The sequence below is a fragment of the Pleurodeles waltl genome, chromosome 8 (assembly GCF_031143425.1).
Source record: "Pleurodeles waltl isolate 20211129_DDA chromosome 8, aPleWal1.hap1.20221129, whole genome shotgun sequence".
NCBI lineage: Eukaryota > Metazoa > Chordata > Amphibia > Caudata > Salamandridae > Pleurodeles > Pleurodeles waltl.
This window is the reverse complement of record NC_090447.1, coordinates 1,357,326,876-1,357,338,758: the sequence shown is the minus strand read 5'-3', so window position 1 is coordinate 1,357,338,758 and position 11,883 is coordinate 1,357,326,876. Positions and strand designations below refer to the sequence as shown.

The 11,883-nt window shown below is 46.6% G+C and overlaps 1 protein-coding gene across 1 annotated transcript in view; it reads left to right on the top strand.

The window, feature by feature from the left end:
* The first annotated feature begins 2,780 nt into the window (after positions 1-2,780).
* Positions 2,781-11,883, top strand: part of LOC138248638 (inhibitor of apoptosis protein-like) — a 65,432-nt gene continuing 56,329 nt past the window's right edge. The window contains exon 1 of the mRNA XM_069202371.1: positions 2,781-3,013. The gene's annotated coding sequence lies outside the window, so the exon portion shown is untranslated. The remainder of the gene's footprint in view (positions 3,014-11,883) is intronic.

Here is an 11,883-nt window from a genome sequence, read left to right as displayed (position 1 = left end):
GTTACATTTAAATGTTTTTACCATAAACCTGTGGTAGATGTTGCATCTGTTGTAATTAATCAGCTTTGAACGTGCATAATCGGAGCCTCCAGTCCTGACATAGAATAAACAATTTTCTAGCTTACGCGTCAAGAATTTTCAATTCTATTAAGGACACGGAGGTGAGGATTATCCCTCTCTTAAGCGTATTATGATGTTATACATGTATAAAAATGCATACTTGTGTCAGATTTTGTATTACTATTATGCCCGCCCTGGGTTATTGAATAAGTTTGATATATTTTACTGACTATGTCGGCACTATGAGGTATTACCTTTCATCATTATTCTTTTAGGTTCAGATCAGAAGAATGCCTGATTGCCTGTTTTGGTGGGTATTGAGGAACATGTTCTTCTTCTTTAGCCATTAGAAGGTTGTCTCGACTTCCAGTTTACTATGAAGTCCGGTCATGTAGGGATCGTCCTGGAAAAGTTTTGTTTCTACATTTCGGAAGGGCGTTTCGTTTTAGAAGTTTCAAGGTTATCTGGTCAAAGAAAGAGGATATGACATGGAGGTCATGTTTAATATGGACAAAGGTCATGTGCAGTGATTGAAGCATGTGATACTTGATGAACAGCATCATGGGATGTGTAGTTTTTTGTTTGTAGTTATTTGATTGGCTGCTATTTTTATACAGTAAAGAAAGAGATAGCATAATCCTCGCCTCCGTGTCCTTAATAGAATTGAAAATTCTTGACGCGTAAGCTAGAAATTTTTTTATCCCTTCCTCTTCACCAAAAAGTGTTCAGGACAGCAAGTAAAGAGTGAAAGACTTCTATAGTACTGCAGCAACTACAGACTGTGTGTTTTCCAGGCCAGTCATATCCCGACTAGGAGTTCACTAAAGCCAAGTGTTCCACATGCTACTCAGCATACACACACCGTTCACTCATAAAGCTACAACACAGTGCACTGTGGTTATAGAGGCTGGTGGATACACACTGTGGTATCAGGCTGGACAATGGCATACTCTGGGGCAGAGGGGTCATGCAGGACTGAACTGCAACTGGCATTCGCTTTCTACAGGCTGGCACAGCTCTCACAGCTTCCGCTTTGCCCAGCACAAGGCCTGAGAAGCCCAGAGAGTCACCAGGACTAACTAGTCAGGCACAACAGTAGTCCTATAACTGCAAGGGGGTTAGATCTACCCCGGCATTCTGCAAGTCCCCATTTACTTAAGGCAGACAAAAAGAGATGTGCTCCTCCCCATGCAGACTCACTTCACAGCCGAACCAATATAATACTATATGCCTATGTAGTGCAGTATGAATAATCTGTGTCATGAACGCCATTAACAATCAATGACTGATAAAAGTCGGCAACATGGGAGCGGCACTTACAAAAAGCAATGACGGAGAGGGGGACAATCTTGCTTGCCCCTTTTCTCTTCACAAGCTCTGTGAAACAGCTATAGTCTTAAATAATATTCCTAAATTGAAACAAGCTGATTCACAATAACCTATTAAAAAGAATTGATAAGATTCATGAGAGCCGTCCTTCAGCAAAATGCAAGAAGGAATGAATACATGCCATACATAGCAATATCAATAATAATATTAGCAACGACATGAAAATCATTCACAGAGCTATTGCTCGTCTTTGGACGTAACGCATCCCCGAAAATTAGACTATTCAATGCAAAAGAGGGACGCTTGTGACTCAATATGGAGGAAATAACTGAAAGCGGTGAGTAATATGACTGTAAACAACTTGTGCAGATGAATACGTGTGTAGGAACGGAATTCCCCTTTGCTTAACTGTTTAAGTGACTAGACTATTCTTTCGGAAACCCCCAGCTTTTTCACTCGCGATACTTTACTCCCAAAAACGCACCGAATCGTACATTCCTAGAGGGAGTGTTATGACTTGAGAAGTTTCTATACTACAATGTAGTTATGTTTGTTTTAGTTATGATTCGGACCCCACCCCACAATTTCACACTGAATACCACCAATACCATACATACCATTTTCATGCACTTCAATCTCTGGGATATCTTAAGTAGTGCAAAAATGACCCTAAATGTCAGGCAGACACACACGTTGTGGGCGACACCTTCTGCCGATCTTGCTTTTTTACCCACCACGACTTTCGGTACATGTTCTGTATAATCTACGAGACCGAAAAAACAGTGAGCAGTCGGCTAAAAATAAAAACCAGGAACAGCTACCCGGCAGATGATTGGGAACTAAACGCAGAATTGGAGAGGCTGCGGCATAACAGCCACAGCTGCCGTCTTCGAAGCTAGGGGTACCAGGTTCGAGTCTCGGCGACAACTCAACATCCTGTGATTCTGGGCAAATAGCTTAATCTTCCAGTGCCTGCCAAAGCAACTGGTACTCCTGTGAAAAGCCACAATACATTTGGGTTGAGTTCGTGCAATGTAAAAGAAAAAAAAATGTATAGAGCACGAAGTATAAATACACCGCTTCCTTGCCCTAGCGAGGCAGATATTTCTAGCCAAATTCCACGTTGCCGCTCGAGTACTTGAATGATGTAATCCATCCGCGCGATAAAAAACTGGGTAGTTTCCACAGTAGTGCGTAGTGAGCTGCCGACCCTCTCGTTTTCATTTCGAGCTGAAGAAACGAAACAAAATGTTCTATTACACCACACCGTGAATTTCAAGAACACTCTGTCCCCCTTATCGGAAACTCGGAAATTGTGACGTTTAACAGGAAGGGGCGTCAAACACTAGACCGCGGGGGAATCAGCTTATTGCCACAGCTCCTTTAACGCCATGGGGTTAAAACGCTACTTGCTAGCTGGTATGACATTTAGTTCCGGCGGAAGCTGGAGTCACTTGCGGCTGTGGGCACGCCCTCTTTTAGTGCACTCTGGGGTGGGGAATTTCCGATGCTCGGCTGAGCTGAGCTGGCGCATAACCTTTGGTTGTGCGGGTGCAGCTCGCTGACTGTTCAGCTGCAGTCGAAGATGTGACCTACATCCGGACCGACGCGCGACTCCCTGTAGGTGAGTGGACGGGTGTGTGAGAAGGTGAACGAGGGACATTAGGTGGGCCTGACCTGGAGTGATTGGCAGGAGTTTAGAGGCCCAGGGCTGTAGAACTCGTTTATTACCATTGCTTACCTTGCGAGAGGGACACAGGCAATCACATATACGCATATTCTCACCCATTACCAAACTAGATTACAACCATGGGCGTAGGAAGTGTGGGGGACGCGGTGGATGTATCCCCCCCCAGATTTTGGAGGGTGGGGGACACGGGGGACGAAGGTGGAGGGGACAAAAAAGTCCCCTCTCACTTCTATTGTTCAGAGGGCCATTAGCGCACAAAAGCGCTACTTATAAAAACCCTGTATCAACCATCCTCCAATCTGATGGTAACAGAATGAAGGTGAGTCCGGAGGCCCCCTGCGCCCCCTGCCCTTTTGTTTGTCCTGTTCACAGCTGTGGGCATTAAGGTGCTCATAAGAACAAAGGCCAGGAGAAGGAGAAAATAGATTTTGATGATTACTGTCTGCATCACCTGCTGGCGCCTTGAAGAGCAGCACTGCAGGACGCCTTCAAGAGGAACTGCAAGACAATGAGGAAGATCTAAAGAGGAAACAGAGTCCCATTCACCCTGATGCCTGCAGGCTAGAAAGGAGACTCAGTGAAACACAATATTTGTATTTGCCTAAAATCACACCAGTTGGTGAAACAGTGAAGTCGAGATTGAGCCCAGATTTGACCTTTTCACACAACAATTTAGCTATTAGAAGGGTATATTTTTCTAACATTTATGTTTTAATGTTTTGTTATCTAGGTAATGAAGAGCTTGATTACAGCTTGGCTAACAGGGAGAAGCCATATTTCATTTTGGGCCGTTATGCCTAGCGTTATTAGTTATGTTGTTGTTATCGTTACATACTTAAGCATATTGAAGTATATTATCTTTTCTTCACTCTACTCTGAAACAATCTGCCCTATACCACTGCACCCTACACCACTTTTCTCCACTCCACTCTACACTACGCCACTGCAATCTATGCAGTACCACTCCACGCCACTGCAATCTATGCTATTCTACTCTAACCATAGTACACTACACCCCTGCACTCTGCCAGTGCACTCTTCACCGCTTTACTCAAAACCAATGAACTCTATGCCACTGCACTCTATGCCAATCTACTCTGCACCACAGCACTCTATTCCACTGCTTTCAGTGCCACTGTACTCTGCGCCACAGCACTCTATGCCACTCTACAATACACCGCTGTACTCTGCGACCCTCTGCAACATTGCTCTCTCTGCCACTGAACTCCATGCCACTCTACTCTGCACCACTGTACTCAATGCCACTGTACTCTGTCCCACTGCACTCTTTTCTACACCACTGCATTCTAATCTACTCTACACCACTCCACTGTAGGGCACTTCATTCTACTTTGAAATAATCTCCTCTATGCCACTGCAGTCTACGCAACTCCACTCTATGCTATGCCAGTCCAATCTACCCGCACCACTCCAATGTACCCTGTGCCACTCCAATCTGCTCTGCACCGCTATATGCTACTGCACTCTACATAACTATGCTCCTCTCTGCAACAATCTACTCTTCACCAATATACTGTACTCTGCAGCAGTCTGCTCTATGCCACAGCACTTTATGCAGCTCTATTCTACTCTGCACCACTGTACTCTACGCCACTCTTCTCTATTCTGCATCACTCTACATCGCTGCACGCTACGCCAATGCATTCTGTGCCACTCTACTCTACACCACTGCCCTTTATGACACTCTACTCTGCAACACTACACTCTGCCACTGAACTATACTCCTCTCTACTCTGCACCGCTCAACTATATGCCACTCTACTGCACTCTACACCAATGTACTATATGCCACTACACTCTATGCCACTCTACTCTGCATCACTGCACACCACCACTACACTCTACACCAGTCTACTCTACCTTGCACCGCATCACTCTGACACAGCACTCTGAACCACTGCAATCTATGATGTGCCACACCACTCTACCATGCACTGCACCATTCTATGACACAGCACTTTGCCCCACTGCACTCCGCACCACTGCAATCTATGATGTGCCACTCCACTCTGCTCCCCTCTACTCTTCACCACTCTACACTAATGCACTGTACGTTAAACCAGTGCAGTCTTCGCCAATGCACTCTACACCACTTTACTCAAAACCAATGCACTCTATACCACTACACTCTACGCCTATCTACTTTGCACCACTGTACTCTATGCCACTTCACTCTAGACCACCCAACTTCACTCTGACACTTCTCTCTGACATTACACTCCATGATACTAGACTCTGAAACTCTATTCTATGAAACTCTAACACTTTCTCCACTCTGTAACTCCCTACACGCCACTTCATTCCACTTTACTCCACTCTATACCACTCCACTCCACTCTATGCCACTTCAATCTATGATACTCTACTCTACGGCACTGCACAACCCTGTATGCCAAACTACTATACAACAATGTACTATGCTCAACAAAACTCTACCCAACTTTCTCTATGCCGCTTCACGTTACTTTACTTCACTCTATGCCATTTCACTCTTCTTTGTGCCTTTCCACTCTGACACTCTGCCACTCCACGACACTCTATTACACTGTGACACTAGTCCACTCTACTACTACTACTTTATGGCATTGGCGCTTGATTAGAGATTCAGATCTCCGTTGATTGCCTTTTCACTCATATGAGACGTGAGTCAGATTTATCTTTGCCGTTTTGGTTACAAACACTCTGTAACCCTTTTAACTCAAGCTTAACGAAGGTTTAGGATGAACCTGATACTTGCCTAGGGGATCAAAATATCGACAGCCAAAGTACCTTGACTTGAATTTGTGATATTGTACATAAGTTGGCATAAGCATAGGCACTATGAGCTAATGACTTCTAGATTCACTATTTGAGTAATTCATGTAAAAGTCGGTGTATAAAAGCTAGTAAATCATTATTGTGGATGCTAACCTTGTAGGAAAGTAGCCTCTTTCTAGCTTGGTTACCCACACTTTTGGCCTGTTTGCCAGTGTGTTTGAGTGTGTCTACTGGGATCCTGCTAATCAGGACCCCACTAGTTATGCTCTCTCCCTTAAATTATGGTTGTTGCATACTGGTAACCCAGTATTTCACCCAAAATTGGCATACTGGTGCCCCCCTTATAAGTCCCTAGTATAGGGTAATTAGGTACCCAGGGCATTGGGGTTCCAGGGGATCCCTATGGGCTGCAGCATTTATTTTGCCACCCATAGGGAGCCCATGCAAAATGCTTCTGCAGGACTGCCATTGCAGCCTGCGTGAAAAGGTACATGCACCCTTTCACTGCCAGTTACACTGCACCGGGTCACTTATAGGTCACCCCTATAGAAGGCCCTCCAGCCCTGAGGGCAGGGTGCAGAGTACCTGTGTGTGAGGGCACTCCTGCACTAGCAGAGGTGCCCCCATGACCTCCAGGACCATTTTCCCAGACTTTGTGAGTGCGGGGATGCCATTTTACACGTGTACTGGAAATAGGTCACTACCTATGTCCAACTACATAATGGTAACTCCTAAACATAGGTATGTTTGGTATCAAACATGTTGGAATCATACCCCAAGTCTTTTGCAAGCATTGGTTGTATGATTTCATGCACTCCGGGGGTTCCCCAGAGGACCTCTAGTATTGCCATTCCAGCCTTCTGAGGTTTTCCAGGCAGCCCCAGCTGCTGCCACCTCTCAGACAGGTTTCTGCCCTCCTGTTGCTTGAGAAGCTCAAGCCCAGGAATGCAGAACAAAGGATTTCCTTTGGGAGAGAAGTGTTACACCCTCTTCCTTTGCAAATAGGTGTTACAGGCTTGGGAGAGGTAGCTTCCTTCCCCAGGCCACTGGAAATGCTTTGAACGGCACATTTGGTGCCCTCCTTGCATAATCCAGTCTACACCGGTTCAGGCACCCCCAGTCCCTGCACTGGCACGAAACTGGACAAAGGAAAGGGGAGTGACCACTTACCTGTCCATCACCACCCCAGGTGGGGTGCTCAGAGCTCCCCCAGAGGGTCCCTGGATTTTGCCATCTTGGATTACAAGTTGGCAGCGAACTCTGGAAGCATCTGAGTGGCCAGTGCCAGCAGGTGGCGTCAGAGCCGTCCCCTGATAGGTTACCTGTTCAGCTGACCAATTCCCCTTTCAGGGCTATTTAGGGTCTCTCCTTTGGGAGGTTCTTCAGATTCGGATTGCAAGATTCCAGCAGCAATCCTCTGCATCCTTTACTTCACCTTCTCACCGAAGAAATGCACCTGGACCCTCCAGGAACTCCACAAACTGCAACAAAGAAGCAAAGACGACTTCTGCAACATTGTATCTTCAGCTATGGCCAGCAAATGCAACTGTTTCCCGGTCGTGCATCCTCAGAGGACAGCCTGTCTTCAGCCTGCACTAAAAGAATGAAGGAATCTCCCTTGGAGTGAAGGAGTCACTCCCCTGCTTCAGCAGGCACCTCTCTGCAACGACAACCATCTGCGTGGGGCCCCTCTCCTGACGAGTTGCATTGATTCTGCATCACGGGTGGTGGACTGAAGTGGTCCAGATGGTTCTGACGTCCTACTGTCCAACTTTGGTGGAGGTAAGAGTTTGTCTTCCCACGCAAGACAGTACCCCTGTGCACCACATGTTTTTCAATTGCCAAGGCTTGTTGGCATCCTTCAACGAAATTCTTTGTGCACAATGTAGCTCCGGCCCCCAGCACTCTTTGCTGCGATGCACAACTTCCTGAGTGGTTCTTTGGCGGCGTGGGATCCTTTGATTTTGTGCTGCGTGGGCCTCCTTTTGCAACTCCTCTGTCCCCGTGCTGGGGGACTCCTGTGTGCGCTGCCTGGTCTTCTGTGGGCTCTCTGAGTTGCTGAGAGCCCTCTCTGACTCCCCCCTCCTGGGTAGAGTCCACCAGGTCCCTCCTGGTCCTGGGCAGTGCCATTTTCCGCTAACCGTGAGCTTTGCGTGTGCCAAGGCTTTTTGGCGGAATCCAGCGAGGCAAACCAGACTGCAGTCATCCATCCTTTGTGGGATATCATCTGAACCAACCAGGAACCCGCATCCATCTTCTTGGGTGCAGTACTGACTGTTGTTCTTCACCAGTGGTTCTTCGTTTGCACCTTCATCCGGGTTAGCAGGGGCTCCTGTCCTCCCTGGACTCTTCTGTGCTTCTTGGACTTAGTCCCATTCTTCCACAGGTCTTTAGGTCCAGGAATCCACCTTTTGTGTCTTGAAGTCTCTTCTGGTTCTTGCAATATCTTCTTTCTCGTGTTCTTGTGTGTTCTAGGAAAGTCACTGTGATTTACTCCTCCTTTCTTGGGCTCTGAGGTGGGTTCTATTACTTACCTTTGGTGTTTTCTAATACTCCCAGCACCCCTCTACACACTACACTTGCCTAGGTGGGAAACCGACATTCTCATTCCACGTTCTTAGTATATGGTTTGTGTTTCCCCTAGGCCCATTTCTAACCATTGTGATTTTCACTAATTGCACTGTTTTCTAACTGTTTTTATTGCTATTGCTGCATACTAGTGTATATAATTGGTGTATTACTTATCTCTTATGGATCCTGAGCAACTGGGCCAAGTACCCCATAAGCACTTGACTCTCAGTGTTTTCGCGAGCCGAGCAGTCCAAGGCTACATGGGGTGGGGTGGGGTGGTAGATACACAGGCTCACACCTCACACACACAATAGCAGCAGTAAATGATTTAAGTCAACTACTTCATTTTATGGTGAAAGAAGTATTTATAAAGATCACAGGGAAATATGACGTACACAAACAATACAATCAGCCCCCGCCATAAGGGCTCTAGTGTTTATTGTCAGTCCCCTAAGTCCTACTTTCTTCACAATAGCAGTACCAGGGCTTTCTGGTACGCAGCTCAGTCTTATCTGCACGAGCAGGGATCATCTGACTAAGGTCCTTGAGAGTCTGTCTCTTGCAGGCGTGGCAGCTTGTGTAAGTATTGCACACGTGGCTCTTAAGGGGCTGCGGCTTGGTGTCCTCAGTGTTCCTGTGACACAATCGTAAGCCCCCTTTGACCTTTCTCTCAAGTGAAGGTTTGTTAGCAGTTCCTGATTCCAATCCTCAGTCAGGGGCTTACGCCCGCACGGATCAGCACAGCGTTTTCTCCTCACAACAATAGCATCCACCAGGTTGAGCTCCTTGTCTTTTTCCAGTGGCCCCCTCTAGCATTTGGGGTAATCTCACCTGCTCTTCACTCGAGGGACATCCTGATCAGCACAGCAGAAGGATCCTTTTCACAGCAGTTTTCTCTGTCATGTAAGGTTGCCGACTCATGCCGCACAAGGCAGCCGGATCGACACAGTAATCTCCAGGGTGGCCCCCAGGTGCCATACATGTTTGCTGGCTCACGCCACACATGGTGACCACCCGATTGGTATGGCAATCTTCACAGCCTCCCCCGTTTGACATATGGGGTGGTCTACTCACACTGCACACAGGCATGACCCGATCAGTGTACCAACTGTTTCCTCACACCTTGCTACATGGTTCTAATCACCAGGCTCCCCCACTGAACCTTGCTCCTTCCAACTATCCTCTTCCTCACAGGGCTCACTAGTCTTTGCAAGCAGGCAGACACTGGTGCTCTTGGACTTTCCTGGGTGAAGTCCCCTCACCCAGCTGGGGGGCTGACAGGCCTTAGCCTCTAGCTCTTGTCACAGGCAAAAGTCAATACAACCTTATGAGGGACAGGGAGATTAAGTGGTGCAGTGTACAGCCTCCCTAATAGTAATACAAAAACAAAAAAGTACACTATTTGAAAAAGAGTCAAAAATCCACTAGTCACTTTTTGATATATATAAGCAAGAGCCCTCACACATCCATTGAATGTCATGCTTCATCATAGGGCTTGATCCTCTTCAGACTGGCACTGCAGTGTCTGATGGGCCGGCAAGTGGGCTCTTTGCCAGAGATCTTCACTGGTAATCCGTGCCGTGGTTGGAGCGAGTAGGGATACAGTTAAACCTATGGCCAAGAAGAGAGCTGGAGAGAAAAAAGCAATACAATTTGCTCAAGAACCTCCAAACCTATAATTTATTGATCAAGGAAGGGTCCTGGTCAAGATTAAAAAATACTAGTGAGTGGGAAGGAGATAATGTTCCACCACTCTACCAAAAAACAAGAAGATGGAAGAAGGGACTGACTTCAACCACTATGGAAGGTCTGCATGTTTCGCGCCTAAAAAAAAAAAAGTCCATACGGATCAGCCTCTCTTCTGACCTTTCTTTTCATCCAGGAATCAGTCTGTCACAGGAGCGACTCCAAATTTGATATCTGCACAACACAGTCAATGGGAGGGACCAGAGATTCACATCTGGGTGTCTGCCACAGTAATATGTTTATCAAAAGGTTACCAAGGACCTCAACCTTACTCTTTATGATTTCCTTATCAGCCACATTTCCTTCCTGAGATGTGTCCAGGCTCCTTTTCAGTGAATTTCTCTGAATAAAAGAACACACTTTGAAGTGTGCTGGAGAGTCTGGTTCTCCTTCCTCTAGTGTGTGTCCCACCCAGCTCACGGTAATGCAGCAATGCACAAATCTGTCTAGGGGAAGGCCTCTACCTCCTCATGCTCCTCCACTCAGCACTGGGTGTCCCAAAATGGCACCCAGAATTGTCCATATCTCGCACCATTCATAGGCACACATATACCCTGCAAAAACATACAAGCAAGTACTGTTCAGCACTATATACTTACTTGATGAAGACCAAGGGTGAGTTAAGCACACAGTAGCCAAACATTACACGAGTGAGCCTGTAAGCTTCACTCTAGTAATTCGGGTGAGAGAGCCAGTTCATGTTTATTGATCTCTAAACAGTATGCTGCCACCACCACAGTCGTGCTGCTTAACTCCTTGCAAAGGCAGTAGCCCTTCACCACTGTGAGGCTAGCACTTTGGGTGCCCCACTCGTAACAAAAAAATTGTATTCTGTGAGACAGTCATATGTCATTGCGCACACTCATGATCTGTGTTCTCTCAGGAAAACAAAAATCAGCACCAGGGATTCAGATGGTGTTAAAGCTGGGGCACTCGGGTGGGGGTACTTTCTTATCCCAACAGACCTGCTCTCTTCATTCCTGCAGGCTGTCTAGGGCAGCTTTTATTCCTTCTCAAATATAATGAAGGAAGTTGGAACGCAGACCCCTAAAGACTGTCTCTGTAACCAGACATTTTACTTTACAAACTGCTGTTGGCATATAGACGGTATTCGGGCTCATGCACACCAACTTCTTTCACGCTGTGGGAAGGCCTCTGTGCTCCTTGAACACTATGACATCACATGTCACTTGTAACTACTTATTACTAGTGACACAGTGTGTCCTTTTCTTATTATAGATGTGTTCTGACGTCAGAAGACACCTGTAGTTAAAAAAAAAAAAAAAAAAAAAGTTCACTGTAGGGAGGTTACTTACTCCCACATATTATTATATGTACATATAGGTAGGGCTGTGGACACAACCACTTTCTTTGGACCAGTAACCCCTCCCCCAACACACACACCTGAAAACAACTGCCATGGGGTGGCATACAGTGTTGTTATGAGCATCAGTCACTTGGTACTGGTGGCCAAGTAGCTGTTGCCCAGGGGACACCATTTGTTCAGTCACCATAGTGACACTGGCACCTGTGTCCCTATAGGCCTCTGCCTGAACACCATTTATCAAGGGCTGCTGTCGGTACTTATCCATATTAAGGGGACAAGCAGCAAGGGTGGCTAGATCAATTCCCCCATCAGAGAGTAAGACAGCCTCTGTTGTCTCCCCAACTAGACCAGCCCCCCACTACACTTCCTAAAGAGAGCTCAG